The sequence below is a fragment of the Triticum dicoccoides genome, chromosome 4A (genome assembly GCF_002162155.2).
Source record: "Triticum dicoccoides isolate Atlit2015 ecotype Zavitan chromosome 4A, WEW_v2.0, whole genome shotgun sequence".
NCBI lineage: Eukaryota > Viridiplantae > Streptophyta > Magnoliopsida > Poales > Poaceae > Triticum > Triticum dicoccoides.
Window position 1 is genome coordinate 213,005,731 of NC_041386.1, and position 16,722 is coordinate 213,022,452.

Genomic DNA, 16,722 nt, shown 5'->3' on the forward strand with positions numbered 1-16,722 from the left:
TTGTCAAGCATCATGAATGGATCCCTGCCATGTATTTTGTTGTCATGTTTGACTGCTGTAGAATATTTATCTTGATGCATTTATATGGCTACTTGCTGATTATCGCAGACTCGTGCCATATTTGTTTTGCTTCCATTTCCAAACCGTGCATCCGATTCCGGCGATCTTTATATCGATTTCAATCGAAATCACCCCACCTTTCCAGTGGCACTCTTGGATATCCAAGTTGAGGCCAGGTTTAATTATTCCTTGTCAAATCTTGCATATGCATCACATATCGCATCCCGCATAGCATACCATGTTTGCATCATGTTGTTCGAGCATTGCACGTGGTTGATTGTGTTCCTTTTGCTTGTTTGTCTTGTTTTGGTAGAGCCGGGAGACGAGTTCGCTAACGAGGAACCCGTTGAGTTCACTTACGAGGATCAAGTCAACTCTGACAACTTAGCAGGCAAGATGATCATACCCTCGAAATCACTTCTATCTTTGCTTGCTAGATACTCGCTCTTTTGCTATGCCTATGCTACGATACCTACCACTTGCTTTCATGCCTCCCAAATTTCCATGTCAACCTCTAACCCACCATGTCCTAGCAAACCGTTGATTGGCTATGTTATCGCTTTGCTCAGCCCCTCTTATAGCGTTGCTAGTTGCAGGTGAAGATTGGAGATCGTTCCTTGTTGGAACATTGTTTATTGTTGGGATATCACTATATTATCTTGTTATCTTAATGCATCTATATACTTGGTAAAGGGTGGAAGGCTCGGCCTTTTGCCTAGTGTTTTGTTCCACTCTTGCCGCCCTAGTTTCCGTCATATCGGTGTTATGTTCCCGGATTTTGCGTTCCTTACGCGGTTGGGTTATAATGGGAACCCCTTGACAGTTCGCCTTGAATAAAACTCCTCCAGCAATGCCCAACCTTGGTTTTACCATTTGCCACCTAGCCTTTTCCCTTGGGTTTCGCGGACTCAAGGGTCATCTTTATTTTAAACCCCCCCGGGCCAGTGCTTCTCTAAGTGTTGGTCCGATTGAGCGATGTCCGGGGCTACCAGGGGCAACTCTGGGCTGGCCTACTCGACGTCTTGCTCATCCGGTGTGCCCTGAGAACGAGATATGTGCAGCTCCTATCGGGATTTGTCGGCACATCTGGGTGGTGTTGCTGGTTTAGTTTTACCATTGTCGAGGATGTCTTGTAAAACCGGGATGCCAAGTCTGATCGGAATGTCTCGGGAGAAGGAATATCCTTCGTTGACCGTGAGAGCTTGTGATGGGCTAAGTTGGGACACTCCTGCAGGGATTTGAACCTTCGAAAGCCATGCTCGCGGTTATGGGTAGATGGGAATTTGTTAATGCCCAGTTGTAGATAACATGAAACTTAATTTAATTAAAACGAATCAACCGCATGTGTAGCCGTGATGGTCTCTTCTCGGCGGAGTCCAAGAAGTGAACACGGTGTTGGAGTAGTGCTTGGCGTAGGTTGTTATAGGATCACTTCTTGATCATAGTTCTTCGTTCGTGCTTTGCCTTCTCTTCTCGCTCTCTTTTGCGAACAGGTTAGCCACCATATATGCTAGTCGCTTGCTGCAGCTCCACATATTACCTTGCCTTTACCTATAAGTTTAAATAGTCTTGATCGCGAGGGTGCGAGATTGCTGAGTCCCCGTGACTCACAGATTACTTCCAAAACCAGATGCAGGGACCGATGATACCGTTCCAGACGGTGCGCGTGAGCTCAAGTGGGAGTTCGATGAAGACTCTTGTTGTTACTATGTGTCTTTCCCAGATGATCAGTAGTGGTGCCCAGTTGGGGCGATCGGGGACTTTGTCGGATGTGGGGGTTGATCTTTATTTTGGTACCGTAGTCGGACCATGAGTGTGTTGGATGATTGTCATGTTATTCATATATTTGTGTGACGTGGCGAGTGTAAGCCAACTATGTATCCTTTCCCCTTTTATATAATTACATGGGTTGTTGTGAAGATTACCTTACTTGCGATATTGCTTTCAATGCAGTTATTCCTCTAAGTCGTGCTTCGACACGTAGGACATATAGCCGCATCAAGGGCGTTACAGCCTGGGCCTCCTGGCTCGCCCTGGTGGGTTGTGCTCTCCTCGGAGCACCCCCCCCAGGCACAACCAGGGCCCATTATGTTCCTTATGGTCCAAAAAAATCTCCTAAAGTTCCATTGCGTTTGGACTCCGTTTGATATTGATTTTCTGCGATGTAAAAAAACATGGGAAAAACAGCAACTGGCACTTGGCACTATGTCAATAGGTTAGTACCAAAAATGATGTAAAATGGCTATAAAATGATTATAAAACATCCAAGATTGATAATATAACAGCATGGAGCAGTCAAATGTTATAGATATGTTGGAGACGTATCAGCATCCCCAAGCTTAACTCCTACTCGTCCTCGAGTAGGGAAGTGATAAAAACAGAATTTTTGATGTGGAATGCTGCCTAACATGTCATATCATATTCTTTTCTTTATAGCATGGACATTAGGACTTTTATGTGATTCGAAGCAATAGTCTAGTTTTGACATGATAATTTAAATACTCAAGCATATCAACAAGCAACCATGTCTTTCAAAATGTCAACGCTAAAATAAGTTATCCCTAGCCCATCATGCTCAATTATTGATCCATTAATGAAACAAACTCGCATATTAGCTACACCCAGTACTCAAGTACGATCATATTGCCACCTAGTTGGTGCTTTTATAAGAGAAGAGGGAGACTCAAATTCAAAAATAAAAATTGCATAAAGTAAAAGAAAGGACCTTCGTAGAGGGAAGTAGGGATTTGTAGAGGTGCTAGAGCTCAAAGCGAAAAACTTAGAGATAAAAACATTTTCGGAGGTGTATCCATCCCACCAACGAAAACAACTTAGAGTTCCCAACACTTTCCATGCTTAGATATGTCATAGGCGGTTCCCAAACAGAAAATGAAGTTTATTCCTTTTTCAACCATACTTTCATTTTCCATGGCTAGCCGTATCCACGGTTGCCCTCCATACCAACACTTTCCAAGGAATTTATTATTTGACAACATAAAGTAAATTCATTTTTCATTTCGGGACTGGGCATCCCTAATACTTTGCCTTACTCTCGTGCAATGACAAGTGAATAAACACTCATCTTGAGAATAACACATCTAGCATGGAAAATATTAGCCACCCCTCGCCGCTCCATGAGCGAAACGAACACACAAAAGAGAAGTTTATTTTGAAAATTAGAGATGGCACATGAAAATTTGCTTCGAATGGCAAAAGAATACCGCATATAGGTAGATATAGTGGACTCATGTGGCAAAACTGGTTTAAAGGATTTTGGATGCACAAGTAGAGATCATACTTAGTGCAAAATGAAGGCTAGTAAAAGATTGAGAAGCGACCAACCAAGAAACAGATAATCTCATAAGCAAGCATTAAGCATAATTAACACTGAATAATGCACCACATGTAGGATATAATTTCATTGCATGACTATTGACTTTCGTGCTTGCATAGGGAATCACAAACCTTAACACCAATATTCTTACTAGCATAATTACTCATCAAGATGACTCGCATATCACATCATAATATCTCAAAACTATTACTAAGAATCAAGTTTATTTTGTCCAATGATCTTCATGAAAGTTTTTATTATATCGTTCTTGGATATCTATCACTTTGGGACTAATTTTCATGTGTTGCTTTTCATAAGCTCAAACAAATATAAGTGAAGATCATGAGCATAATATTTATTTCTCTCAAATTAATTTAAGTGAAGCAAGAGAGAATTTATTGAAAATTTTATTAACTCTCAAATAAATCTAAGTGAAGCAAGAGAGCATTTCTTCAAAAATACTAAGCACACCATGCTCAAAAAGATATAAGTGAAGCACTAGAGCAAGTCCATAGCTCATAAAAAATTTAAGTGAAGCATAGAGAGCAATTCTAACAAGTCGTGACATAATTTTGGCTCTCTCAAATAGGTGTGTCTAGCAAGGGATCAAGACTTAAACCACAATATAAAACAATCAAAGACTCTTATCATACAAGATGCTCCAAGCAAAACACATAGTATGTGATGAATAAAAATATAGCTTCGAGTAAAATACCGATGGTCGTTAGAAGAAAGAGGGGATGCCGCTCGGGGGGCATCCCCAAGCTTAGTTGGTTGCTCCTTTTGGATAATATCTTGGGATGCTCGGGCATCCCCAAGCTTAGGCTCTTCTACTCCTTATTTCTTCATCCATCGTAAGATAACCCAAAACTTGAAAACTTCAATTGCACAAAACTCAACAAAACCTTCGTGAGATCCGTTAGTATAAGAAAAAATAAATCACTACTATAAGTGTTGTATCAAACCAATTCATATTTTGTTCTTGCATTATATCTACTATATTCCAACTTTTCTATGGCAAAAACTCATCAAAGAAAACCATAGAGTCATCAAAACAAGCACACAACGCAAAGAAAACAGAATCTGTCAAAACAGAACAGTCTGTAGCAATCTGACTATTTCGAATACTTCTGCAGTTCCAAACATTTTGAAAATATAGGACGACCTGAGCAATTGTATATTGATCTACTGCAAAAGGAATGGGTATTTTATCTCTCTCTGGTAAAAAAATGATAATTATTTTTGTGGGCGCAAAAGTTTCTGTTTTTTCAGCAAGATCAAACAACTATCACCCAAGAAGATCCTAAAGGCTTTACTTGGCACAAACACTAATTAAAACATAAAAAACACAATCATAACAGTAGCATAATTGTGCTAACACTCAAGAATAGGAAGCAAATAGCAGAAATAGATTTTATTCATTGGGTTGCCTCCCGACAAGCGCTATAGTTTTACGCACTTAGCTAGGCATAAAGCAAGGATCTAAGTTTTGTCATCTTTGGTTCGAGATCCATAAGATGCCCTCATGATTGATTCATATGGTGGCCTAATTCTTGTTCTAGGAAAGTGTTCCATACCCTTCCTCAAAGGAAATTGGAACTTAATATTGCCTTCTTTCATATCAATCACGGCATCGATAGTGCGTAAAAATTGTCTACCAATAATAATTGGACAAGACGGATTGCAATCAATATCAAGAACAATAAAATTTATGGGCACATAATTTCTATTTGCAAGAATAAGAACATTGTCGGTGTCAAAACCGGCGGATCTCGGGTAGGGAGTCTCGAACTGTGCGTCTAAGGCAGATGGTAACATGAGGCAGGGGACACGATGTTTTACCCAGGTTCGGGCCCTCTTGATGGAGGTAAAACCCTACGTCCTTCTTGATTATTCTTGATAATATGAGTAGTACAAGAGTTGATCTACCACGAGATCAGAGAGGCTAAACCCTAGAAGCTAGCCTATGGTATGATTGTATGTTGTCCTACGGACTAAAACCCTCCGGTTTATATAGACACCGGAGGGGGCTAGGGTTACACAAGGTCGGTTACAAAAGAGGAGATATCCATATCTGTATTGCCTAGCTTGCCTTCCACGCCAAGTAGAGTCCCATCCGGACACAGGACGAAGTCTTCAATCTCGTATCTTCATAGTCCAACAGTACGGCCAAAGGATATAGTCCGGCTGTCCGGAGACCCCCTAATCTAGGACTCCCTCAGTAGCCCATGAACCAGGCTTCAATGACGATGAGTCCGGCGCGCAATGTTGTCTTCGGCATTGCAAGGCGGGTTCCTCCTCCGAATACGCCACGGAAGAGTTTGAATACAAGGATAGTGTCCGACCCTGCAAAATAAGTTCCACATACCACCGTAGAGAGAATAATATTTCCACAAATCTAATCTGCTGACACGTTTTAGCAGCATGACATCACGCCATGGCCTGGTAATTATTTAAACTATTTTTTCTTTAACCAGCCCCGCATATAACGCGAGGTGTTTTCTTGACACGTCTTGTCAAAGCAGAGATCGTGTTCCCCTTATCACGGGATTCTCATCAATAAGGACGTGGGTAACCCAATCGCGCCACCAATTACGGCGCTTGGGGGATAAGCGAGTTTTACCAGGCTAGTGGGGGCGCATAGTTTCGTCCGCCCTTATAAAGGGATAAGGTATCACCTTTTTCTACCCACGCCTTCTTCCTCCTTGCTCATCCATTCTCGTGCACTCGAGCTCCAACGCCCAAGTCCACATCCTTCTCCTCAAATCTCTCCAAACATGTCCGGAGCGGGAGGCAAGTGGATGGCCTCCTCCGTCATGGAGGGACACATCAAAAAGCTACGTGGAGCCGGATACTTAGCCGCGGATATCGCGCACCAGCTGCCAGCCGCGGGGCAGGTTGTCCCTACCCCAGAACCTCATGAAAGGGTGGTTTTCCTCCCCCACTTCGTCCGCGGACTGGGGTTTCCCCTCCATCCATTCGTCCGCGGCCTCATGTTCTATTATGGGCTGGACTTTCATGATCTGGCCCCGAATTTCATCCTCAACATCTCGGTGTTCATCATCGTGTGCGAGGCTTTCCTCCGCATCCGGCCCCACTTCGGCCTCTGGCTGAAGACCTTCAATATTAAGACGAAGGTGGTGGGCGGCCAACAAGCGGAATGCGGCGGAGCCATGGTGGGCAAAATGCCCAACGTTATATGGCTCAAGGGCTCCTTCGTGGAGACCATAAAGGGGTGGCAATCGGGGTGGTTCTACATCACCGAGCCGCGCAACACTAACTGGGTGGCGGCCCCCGAGTTTCGATCCGGAATCCCCACGCAGCTCACTTCCTGGAAGGAGAAGGGCTTGTCCTGGGGCTCATCGGTGGAGCTGGACGGACTCCAGAAGTGTATCCGGAACATGACAAGCAAGAAACTTAAGCTTGTCAACATAGTCCAGGTCATGCTCTTCCGCCGGATCCTCCTGTGTCAACAACGGGATTTCAACTTATGGGAGTTTGACCCGGCCCAGCACCAGACTCTAAGCAAGCTCTTCGACACGACGCATAAGGACGTCTGGAGGGTTCTGTTCAAGGGCGCCAAGGTCCCTCCTTCTCTTATGGAGGACCGCGGGCTAAGCGCAAAGCGCTCTGCGAATCCGGTAAGTTCTGTACATCTGGTAGGGTATTTATTTTCCATAGCTTAACCATGTGCGGGGTCTGAGCTCCCATGCCTTTGACAGGACTGGGTGGAGACATCGGAGCAGATTAACTACCCGGCCCCTTTGCCCGAAGACCCTGCAGACGCTCTCCTGACGGAGATGCGGACTCCGGCTCCTTATGAGGTGCCGGAGAAGACCAAGAAGAAGGTCAAGGGAACCCGAAAGAGTTCCCAGCGCCAGGTGGTATTGTAGCGACCAGACCTCAAACAGTCTGATCTTTGTGCTCGGGTGTCATCCCTGGATCAGTAATGCTGACACCACACAGTACTCGGAGGATTTATAGCAGAGTAGCAATCACACACTTATTACGTCGAGTGTCTCAAAAGAGAACTTATTGCAATAAATATGGCTTAAGGCCATCTAATAACAATAACAGCGGAAGGCTTGGAAGATAAGTGAGTCCATCAACTCCAACGGCTTCACTGAGTATAGAACCACGACCTAAAAACTCCTTAATCATCGTCTGAAAAGTCTGCAACATTAACGTTGCAGCCCGAAAATGGGTCAGCATGTGGAATATGCTGGCAAGGTAACACATAGAGAGTAATGGAATGCAACAGCTATACTATATGCATATTTGGCTGGTGGAAAGCTCCATGGTTACAGTTTTTGCGTAAAGCCAATTTTTCCCTACTTGAAAGGAATAAAATTTATTTAACTATCATGGTAGTTGTTAAACAGTGAGAATGGTTGACAGCATTCTCAATCCCAATTAAGCATCATCATTAAACATAACCCAACAAAATTAATTTAGAGTAACATGTTGAGATTCACATGATAATCCAATTACTAGATACTCAAGATGTCCATAACCGGGGACACGGCTAATCATGATTAGTTTGTTACACTCTGCAGAGGTTTGCGCACTTTTCCCCACAAGACTCGATCGCCTCCGTTTGGTTTCTCGCACTACAGGGTGTTTGAGAAGACGGATGACCGAGACATAGTCTTTCAAAAGCGCTAGCACCTTACGATCGGGTAGACCGTACCACCTATATCCCCTACATCTGCTAGTCTACCACTGTAAGAGTTTGCACAACTTAGTCAACTATGCTAGAGCCCATAATAGCTTGTGGCTGCACAGGAAGTTTCTAGTATGAATAGTCTTATGATCCCTTTGAGCCTGGGTGGCGGTCCAAAAGAAAAACAGGCAAGTCCTGGAATATCCAGGTGCCTCAATCCACCCAGATGTGTGTTTAAGTTGCCACCTTATATAAACCATTAATTATCAATCTCACATCTGTCAATGGATTTCACTCACCCAATCCACGTCTACTAGCATAGCATGGCATGGTAAGCAAACGTAGAAGTAACTCCCAAAGGTTTGAAAATAAACTGGTAATAGGTACTACCTCATCTACTTCCCATCCCACAATTTAATTAGATCCTAATCATGCAAAGTGTGAGGATTGATCTAATGCAATAAAACTGGGTAGTAGAAAAGGTATGATCAAAGTGTTACTTGCCTTGCTGATGATCCGGGAAACCTAGAGATTTGAAGTAACAGGCGGCGCACTCCGGGTAATCTATCGCAAACAAACAAACAAGCATACAATAACTACTCATCTAATGCACAGGTAAAACTCAAATAAGAGATCTAACCAGAAGTTTCAACTTAAGAACTCCGGTTGGCAAAAGAATCAAATCGAACGAAGCAACGAAAGTCAAACGGCAAAAGAAAACAACTTCGTTCTAGCAATCTAGATCTAGGGCAATTTTTATAGTAGCAAAATCTTATTTAGATTGGTTAAACGGATAGAGGGGTTCGATACGAATCCCTAGGCGCTTGAATCGCCTGATTCCGATAAACGAGCGAAAAGTTAAACTACAACGAAAATCGGATCAGAAATCGCGATCAGAAAAATCGCGGATTTAAACCGAGAAAAGAAAAACGAAGAACAGATTAAGGAACGAACGTTCGTTATCTGAAACTAAAGATGAACGCGTTTGTTAAAACGAACGAATCGGTGAATGTTCACAAAATAAGTAAACCAGAGAAATAAACAGTTCTAGGGTTTCGAAAAAAACCGAGGCGGTTTCTTAAAAAAACTGAACGGCGAACGGCGGCGGCTATACCTCCGGCGAGGTACTCCGGCGGGCGGGGCGGGGCTCCGGCGGTGGCGGCGGCTATGCGGGGCGACGGGGCAGCTCAGCAGCGGCGGCGGCAGCAGCAGGCGGCGGGGCCGGCTGCGGCTGGCGGGCGGCGGGGCGGGGTGAGGTGAGGACGGCGGGGTGGCTTGGTATTTAAGAGAAGGGGGGGTGCTGCCTTGGGGAGGGGTCGGGCGGCGGCGAGGCGGCTCCGGCTCGGACTCCTCCCGAGTCCGGCGGCTGCTCGAGCGGGAGGCGGCGGCGGCTGGGCCGGCCTGGCTCGGCTGGGCCCTTGGCCCAGTCGGGCGCTGTTTTTTTTTAAATATTCTGCTCAGAAGAAAAAGAAAAATAAATACTAAACGGACTCCAAAAATTCCAAAATAAATTTTCACGGGCTTCTAAAATCAAGCCTCACTAGGTGAACATTTATTTGGGACCTAAATGCAAGTTTGAAAAACACACTTTTTCCTAATTCAAATAAAACACCAAAAAACTCCGAAATAAAATCCTATTTGATTTTATTATTAAATCCTCAATATTTCTTTATTTTGGGAAAGTCATTTTATTCCCTCTCTCATATTTTTGTAGTAGAAATAATTGATGATAAAATAAATAAAACCAAATGATCCTATTCTCAAAATTTGAGAGAACTCAAATATGAAAATATCGAAATCCCCAACTCTCTCCGTGGGTCATTGAGTTGCGTAGAATTTCTAGGATCACCCAAAATGCAAAAGAAATATGATATGCAATGATGATCTAATGTATAACATTCGAAATTGAAAATTTGGGATGTTACAAACCTACCCCCCTTAAGATGAATCTCGCCCTCGAGATTCGGGTTGGCTAGAAAATAGGTGAGGGTGGTCCTTGAACAAATCTTCCTCTCGCTCCCAGGTGGCTTCATCCTCTGAGTGGTGGCTCCACTGGACTTTGCAAAACTTGATAACCTTGCTGCGAGTAACTTGGTTGGCAAACTCGAGGATCTTAACAGGCTTCTTCTCGTAGGTCAAATCGTTATCCAACTGAATAGTTTCCAAAGGCACTGTATCTCTCAACGGGATGTCAGCCATCTCTACGTGACATTTCTTCAACTGAGAAATGTGGAACACGTCATGTACTCCTGACAATCCTTCGGGCAATGCCAACTCGTAGGCTACTTCCCCCATACGTTCCAATACTCGATATGGTCCTACAAATCGTGGTGCTAACTTTCCTTTGACTCCAAAATGTTTTGTTCCCCGAAGTGGGGATACTCGAAGATAAGCTCTATCTCCAACTTCGTAAACTGTCTCCTTGCATTTAGAATCCGCATAACTCTTCTGTCTGGACTGGGCTACCTTGAGCCTATCGCGAATCAACTTCACCTTCTGTTCAGACTCTTTAATCAAGTCAGGACCAAACAACTGACGTCTCCCACTTCATCCCATGACAACGGTGTCCTGCACCTCCTTCCGTACAAGGCTTCGAAAGGGGCCATCTTTAAACTGGTTTGGTAACTGTTGTTGTAAGAGAACTCTGCATATGGTAAATTGTCGTCCCAACTAGATCCATAATCTAGCGCACAAGCTCTCAGCATATCCTCCAAAATCTGATTTACCCTCTCGGTCTGTCCATCTGTCTGTGGATGAAAAGCTATGCTGAATTCTAGCCTGGTACCCAAAGTTTCATGCAACTGTTTCCAGAATTTTGAGGTAAATTGGGTTCCTCTATCTGATACGATACTCCTTGGAACTCCATGCAGGCATACGATCCTGGTCATGTATATCTTTGCCAACTTAGCACTGGTGTAAGTGGTCTTTACTGGGATGGAATGAGCTACTTTCGTCAATCGATCAACTACAACCCAAATTGAGTCATAGCCTGAACGAGTCCTGGTCAATCCCGTGATAAAATCCATGCCTAGCTTATCCTACTTCCATTCGGGTATCGGCAATGGTTGTAACAATCCTGCTGGCTTCTGATGCTCTGCTTTTACTCTCTGGCATACATCACAAACTACTACATACTAAACGGACTCCAAAAATTCTGAAATAAATTTTCATGGGCTTCTAAAATCAAGCCTCACAAGGTGAACATTTATTTGGGACCTAAATGCAATTTTGAAAAACGCACTTTTTTCCTAATTCAAATAAAACACCAGAAAACTCCGAAATAAAATCCTATTTGATTTTATTATTAAATCCTCAATATTTCTTTATTTTGGGAAAGTTATTTTATTCCCTCTCTCATATTTTTGTAGTAGAAATAATTGATGATAAAATAAATAAAACCAAATGATCCTATTCTCAAAATTTGAGAGAACTCAAATATGAAAATATCGAAATCCCCAACTCTCTCCGTGGGTCATTGAGTTGCGTAGAATTTCTAGGATCACCCAAAATGCAAAAGAAATATGATATGAAATGATGATCTAATGTATAACATTCCAAAATGAAAATTTGGGATGTTACAGGTATCGGACTCATCGTCCGATAACACCGAGACGCACTCCTCCCGTGAAAACAAGGAGAAGGAAGATGAAGATTCTCCCCCTCCAGCCGAGGGAGACAAGAAAAGGAAGGCCGCCCCAACCGGGGAGGCCGAAGGGTCCAAGAAGGGAAGGACTCTCCTTCCGGACTGCTCCACCACCGCCGCCGACCGCGAAGACGAGTGGCTGCTCAGGGCCAAGCCCCTGGCGAAGTCATAAGTATTCGGACACCAGAGTAACTCATAGCATACCTTTGTCGCACTGCTTCTCCTAATGTCAAATATGATTATGCAGTCCGCCCCAAGCCCTTATCGACGTATCATCATCGGACAGTTCCTTGGACTCGTCGGACATGAACAGTGATACACTTCCAACCGCCTCCTCTCCTTGCCATACGGATAATGTTGAGGTATTCTCTCAAGGGGCACCGAGCCGGGGGGGAGACAGTCCCGAAGGCGCCTCAAGGCGACCTTCCGGACTCCAAGAGCAAAGGGAGCAAGGCTCCGGGGCTCCAAGTTCGGCCCTCAGTCGAACACCGCGCTGGAACCTCCAATGGTTCCGGACTCGGGCAGGCGGCCCCCTTCCAAAAGGGGCAAGCCATCCGTGCTGGTGACCTCTGTCCATCCAGAGGCACCGGACGACCTGCTGGGAGCGCTTCGCGGCGCTTCCATCGATGAAGAGCACCGCACTATTATGAGTGCGGTGATCAAGAAGGTTCAGTCCGCCAAGAGCGAACTGACTGAAGCCTGTGCCAGCCTTCTAATAGGCTTTGTGGTAAGTATTTAAAATATAGGAAAATATTACTGCATAGACAGTAGCCCCTGATGCTCTGTTTGGTGTTCACAAAGAAAAGCCGAATAGAGGATCAAATAATATCTGTAGGAGTCTAATATAAGTATGTCTGTATGTGTATGCAGGCTTCGCTGCTGACCTCTGCCGCACTGACTGCGGAGGTCGCCGCACTGAAGCACGACCTCGAGGGGTCCGAGAAAGAGCTCGGCCTTGCCAAGAGGCAGCTCAAGGAGAACAAAGGTAAGTAATACCTTGTCTATATAAAAGAAGAAAATGTGGTTGCGAAATGACAGGATCATCATGAACGTGCCAGGGGCCACGAATGAAGTGGCGACCCTGAAGCAAGCACTGTCCGAGGCTGAGAACAAAGCGGCCAAGGAGCGCACCGAGCGGGAAAAACAAGAGGCACGGGTGGGCGAGGTGCAGCAAGAGCTCCAGGCTCTTGTGAAGAAGCACAAGGCTTTGGAGCTTGACTCAAAGACGCGAGAGTCCGAGCTTGCCGCGGCCTTCGAGAGCACAAAGCATGCCAAGGCCGAAGCCCAAAAGGCCCTCCAGGAAATTGAGGCGATGAGGAAGATAGCGGCGGGTAAGGCATTCAATATGCAAAGCAAGCATGTGAAAGTAAATTACTTGTTACTTACTCGAGTCCGGAGCTCTCCAGGAGCATTCGCAGATTTGCCCCGCAGCATGTCGGATGCCGCGAAGCATTACCAGGCCGAGGAGGGAAGCTCGATGGAGAAGTTGTTTTGGTCTTAGTATACTGGGACCGAACACCCGATGCCTATGAGCGACTAGCTGAAGCAACTGGTCGAGCTGCACAAGGTAGCCGAACAGGCCATGAAGGGGTTTTATAGTCCGGATGTGGCCTGGTGACTCCCTTCCCAATAGCTACTTCGGCCTGGTGAGGCGGCTTGTGGATGCCTGCCCATGGCTGGAAGTCATCAAGCGGTTCGTCTGTATTGAAGGTGCCCGTCGGGCTTTTGCCCGTGCAAAGGTGCACTGGGCCAAGATGGACGCCGAGAAGTTGGTGAAGGAGGGGCCGCCGCAGGGCAAGGAGCATCGCCACCCCGAGATGTATTATGAGGGTGTCCTGAAGGGTGCCCGTCTTGTGGCGGACGAGTGTGCGAAGGATGTAATTTTTGAATAAACTTGCTCGTCTGATCCTGTATTATGAAAACTTGTTCATGTGCTCTATGCACTGCTTGTTTGAATTTAAAATATTACCTTCTGTGCGGCTGTTTATCAAATCTGAGAGATGGCCAGTCGTCAGCTTCTGCCCCATGCCACGAGTGCTGGGGTGTTCGGGATAACCCTGAGCACTCTTTTTCCCATTGTTGGGTCCTTCGCGGGAGGTGCTCAGCACAACGAACAAGGCAATCGGACTATAATGCTTTATCACTCTCACTTAGCCAAAGAAGTTTACAATTTCAAATTTTGGTGAAGCCCCTAGTATTCGGAAGGCCGAATTCGGGGCGCTATACACGCCTTAAGCCGGACAAAGCCGACTCCTCGCTCTAAGCGGCATAAGTCTTTAGGGACTCGAGACCTCTCGAACAGCGACCAGCTCTCGCCTTATCATGACAGACAGTTTTAGCTTTCTCTACTGAGGTGCTTAGCCCAGATGTACCGGGGCACAATCGCAGTAGTTCTCCCAGTGCTTCCTTAGCCGATATAGCGGAACGTAAGGTACCAAAACATGGGAGCCAGGCAAACCCAACTATTGACCCAAGACATGATTCAGAGCTGATGCATATAATGCTATAAGTTCGGGGTGCCGCACTGTCGAAAGTGTTCGGACTTCTCACGTTGTATTATGGGGTACGCTTAAGCCCCTGGCGTATTGGCCGTACTAGAGTGTACGGTTGCTGAATGTCATGAATGAACATATATATATATATATATATATAATAAGAATGCGATAATAGTCTAGTGCTATGCATTGTTTATTCAAAAAGGTGCGTCGAAGCAGAATGATACAAGTAGTGCGATAAGCAAAAAAGTAGGACTATTTGACATGTCCCCTCCAAGGGCAAGCTGAGGAATGGTATTTAAAGCAGGTATTTCACTCGTTATCAGAGACCACCTGAGAATTCCTTGATGCGACATAGCTTTCTGCCTCCTTAGTTGTTGTATCGTGTGTCCGGCCATCGTACTGCCGGACGGGGCTTCCAGAGATTAAAGTCCTGAAAGAAAGAAAAATAACAAAGCGGGAAGCCCCTAGTGCGGTTGAGCTACGTCTTGGGGCGTGCCGTAGTCGTGCCCCCCTCCCCACCTGTGCCCATGGTATTTTCAATGACTAATTATGTACGCGTGGCATGGATTTCGCCGTTTGGCTGGGACTGGGGTGGGGGCCACATTGCTATGCGAGCTCGGAATGTGCCAGACGGTCTTGTTGCCGATTACTCCGGGCGCGCTTGAAGGTGTCCGGGTAATAAATCACCGAACTGGTGGATTGCCTTAAGAGGCTGCTTTGCGCTTCTGCTGCGAGGGCCGCAGTGTGCTCCTCCATGCGGAGAGAGTGCTCTGTGTTTCCGTTGACTATGATGACCCCCCGAGGTCCTGGCATCTTGAGCTTGAGATATGCACATAGTGCAGTACCGCGTTAAATCTTGCAAATGCGGTTCGCCCGAGCAGTGCATGATAGCCACTGCGGAACGAGACTATATCGAAGATTAACTCCTCGCTCCGGAAGTTATCCGGGGATCCGAAGACCACTTCCAGTGTGACTGAGCCTATGCAATGGGCCTCTACACCTGGTATGACGCCTTTGAAGGTCGTTTTTGTGGGTTTGATCCTTGAGGGGTCTATATACCCATTTTGTGCACTATGTCCTGATAAAGCAGGTTCAGGCTGCTGCCGCCATCCATAAGGACTCGAGTGAGGTGAAATCCGTCAATGATTGGGTCTAGGACCAGTGCGGCGAATCTGCCAGGACGGATACTAGTGGGATGGTCCCTGCGATCGAAGGTGATCGGACAGGAGGACCATGGGTTGAACTTTGGGGCAACTGGCTCCAACGCATATACGTCCCTTAGCGCACGCTTCTGCTCCCTCTTGGGGATGTGGGTTGCGTATATCATGTTCACCGTCCGCACTTGTGGGGGGAACCTCTTCTGTCCTCTGGTGTTCGGCTGCCGGGGCTCCTCCTCGTCATCGCTATGTGACCCCTTATCTTTGTTTTCGGCATTTAACTTGCCGGCCTGCTTGAACACCCAACATTCCCTGTTGGTGTGGTTAGCTGGCTTGTCGGGGGTGTCATGTATTTGGCACGAGCGATCAAGTATTCGGTCCAAACTGGACGGGCCCGGAGTGCTTCTTTTGAATGGCTTTTTCCGCTGGCCGGGTTTAGAGCCTCTGAATCCGGCATTGACTGTAGTATCCTCGTTATTGTCGTTGTTGATGCGGCGCTTGTGTTTGTTGCGACATGACCTGCCATTGCCATCCTTGGTATCCAAAGTACCATGGTTCTTTGATACATTATTGGTGCGAGCCAGTTAGCTGTCTTCTCCCGCGCAAAAGCGGGTCATTAGTATCGTGAGGGCTGCCATAGATTTCGGCTTTTCCTGGCCAAGGTGCCGGGCGAGCCACTCGTTGCAGATGTTGTGCTTAAAAGCTACTAGGGCCTCTGCATCTGGACAGTCGACGATTTGATTTTTCTTTGTCAGGAACCGTGTCCGGAATTGCCTGGCCGATTCCTCTGGCTGCTGAATTATGTGGCTCAAGTCATCGGCATCTGGTGGTCGCACATAAGTGACCTGGAAGTTGTCGAGCAATGCATCTTCCAGATCTTCCCAACAGCCAATGGATTCTGCTGGCAGGCTATTGAGCCAATGCCGAGCTGGTCCTTTGAGCTTGAGTGGGAGGTATTTGATGGCGTGTAGATCGTCATTGCGGGCCATGTGGATGTGCAGGAGGAAGTCCTCGATCCATACCGCAGGATCTATTGAGCCGTCGTATGATTCCATATTTACAGGTTTGAAACCCTCTGGGATTTGGTGATCCATTACTTCATCTATGAAGCATATGGGGTGTGCGGCGCCTCTGTAGTGGGATATGTCGTGGCGCAGCTCGAATGAGTCTTGTCCGCTGTGTTCGGCCCGGCCGGGTTTACTTTTACTGTATCCGGCATGACGATTGTCGTCTCGCGTAGTGGCGTGACCCCGTGATCCGTAGATCGATCTTGCTGTTTTGCTTTGTCCTGCAATACGTCTTGCAGGTCTAGCGTGTTTCCCTGTGCCTTGTCATTTTTATTTGAGTGACGTCGGGGTGCGGGCTGA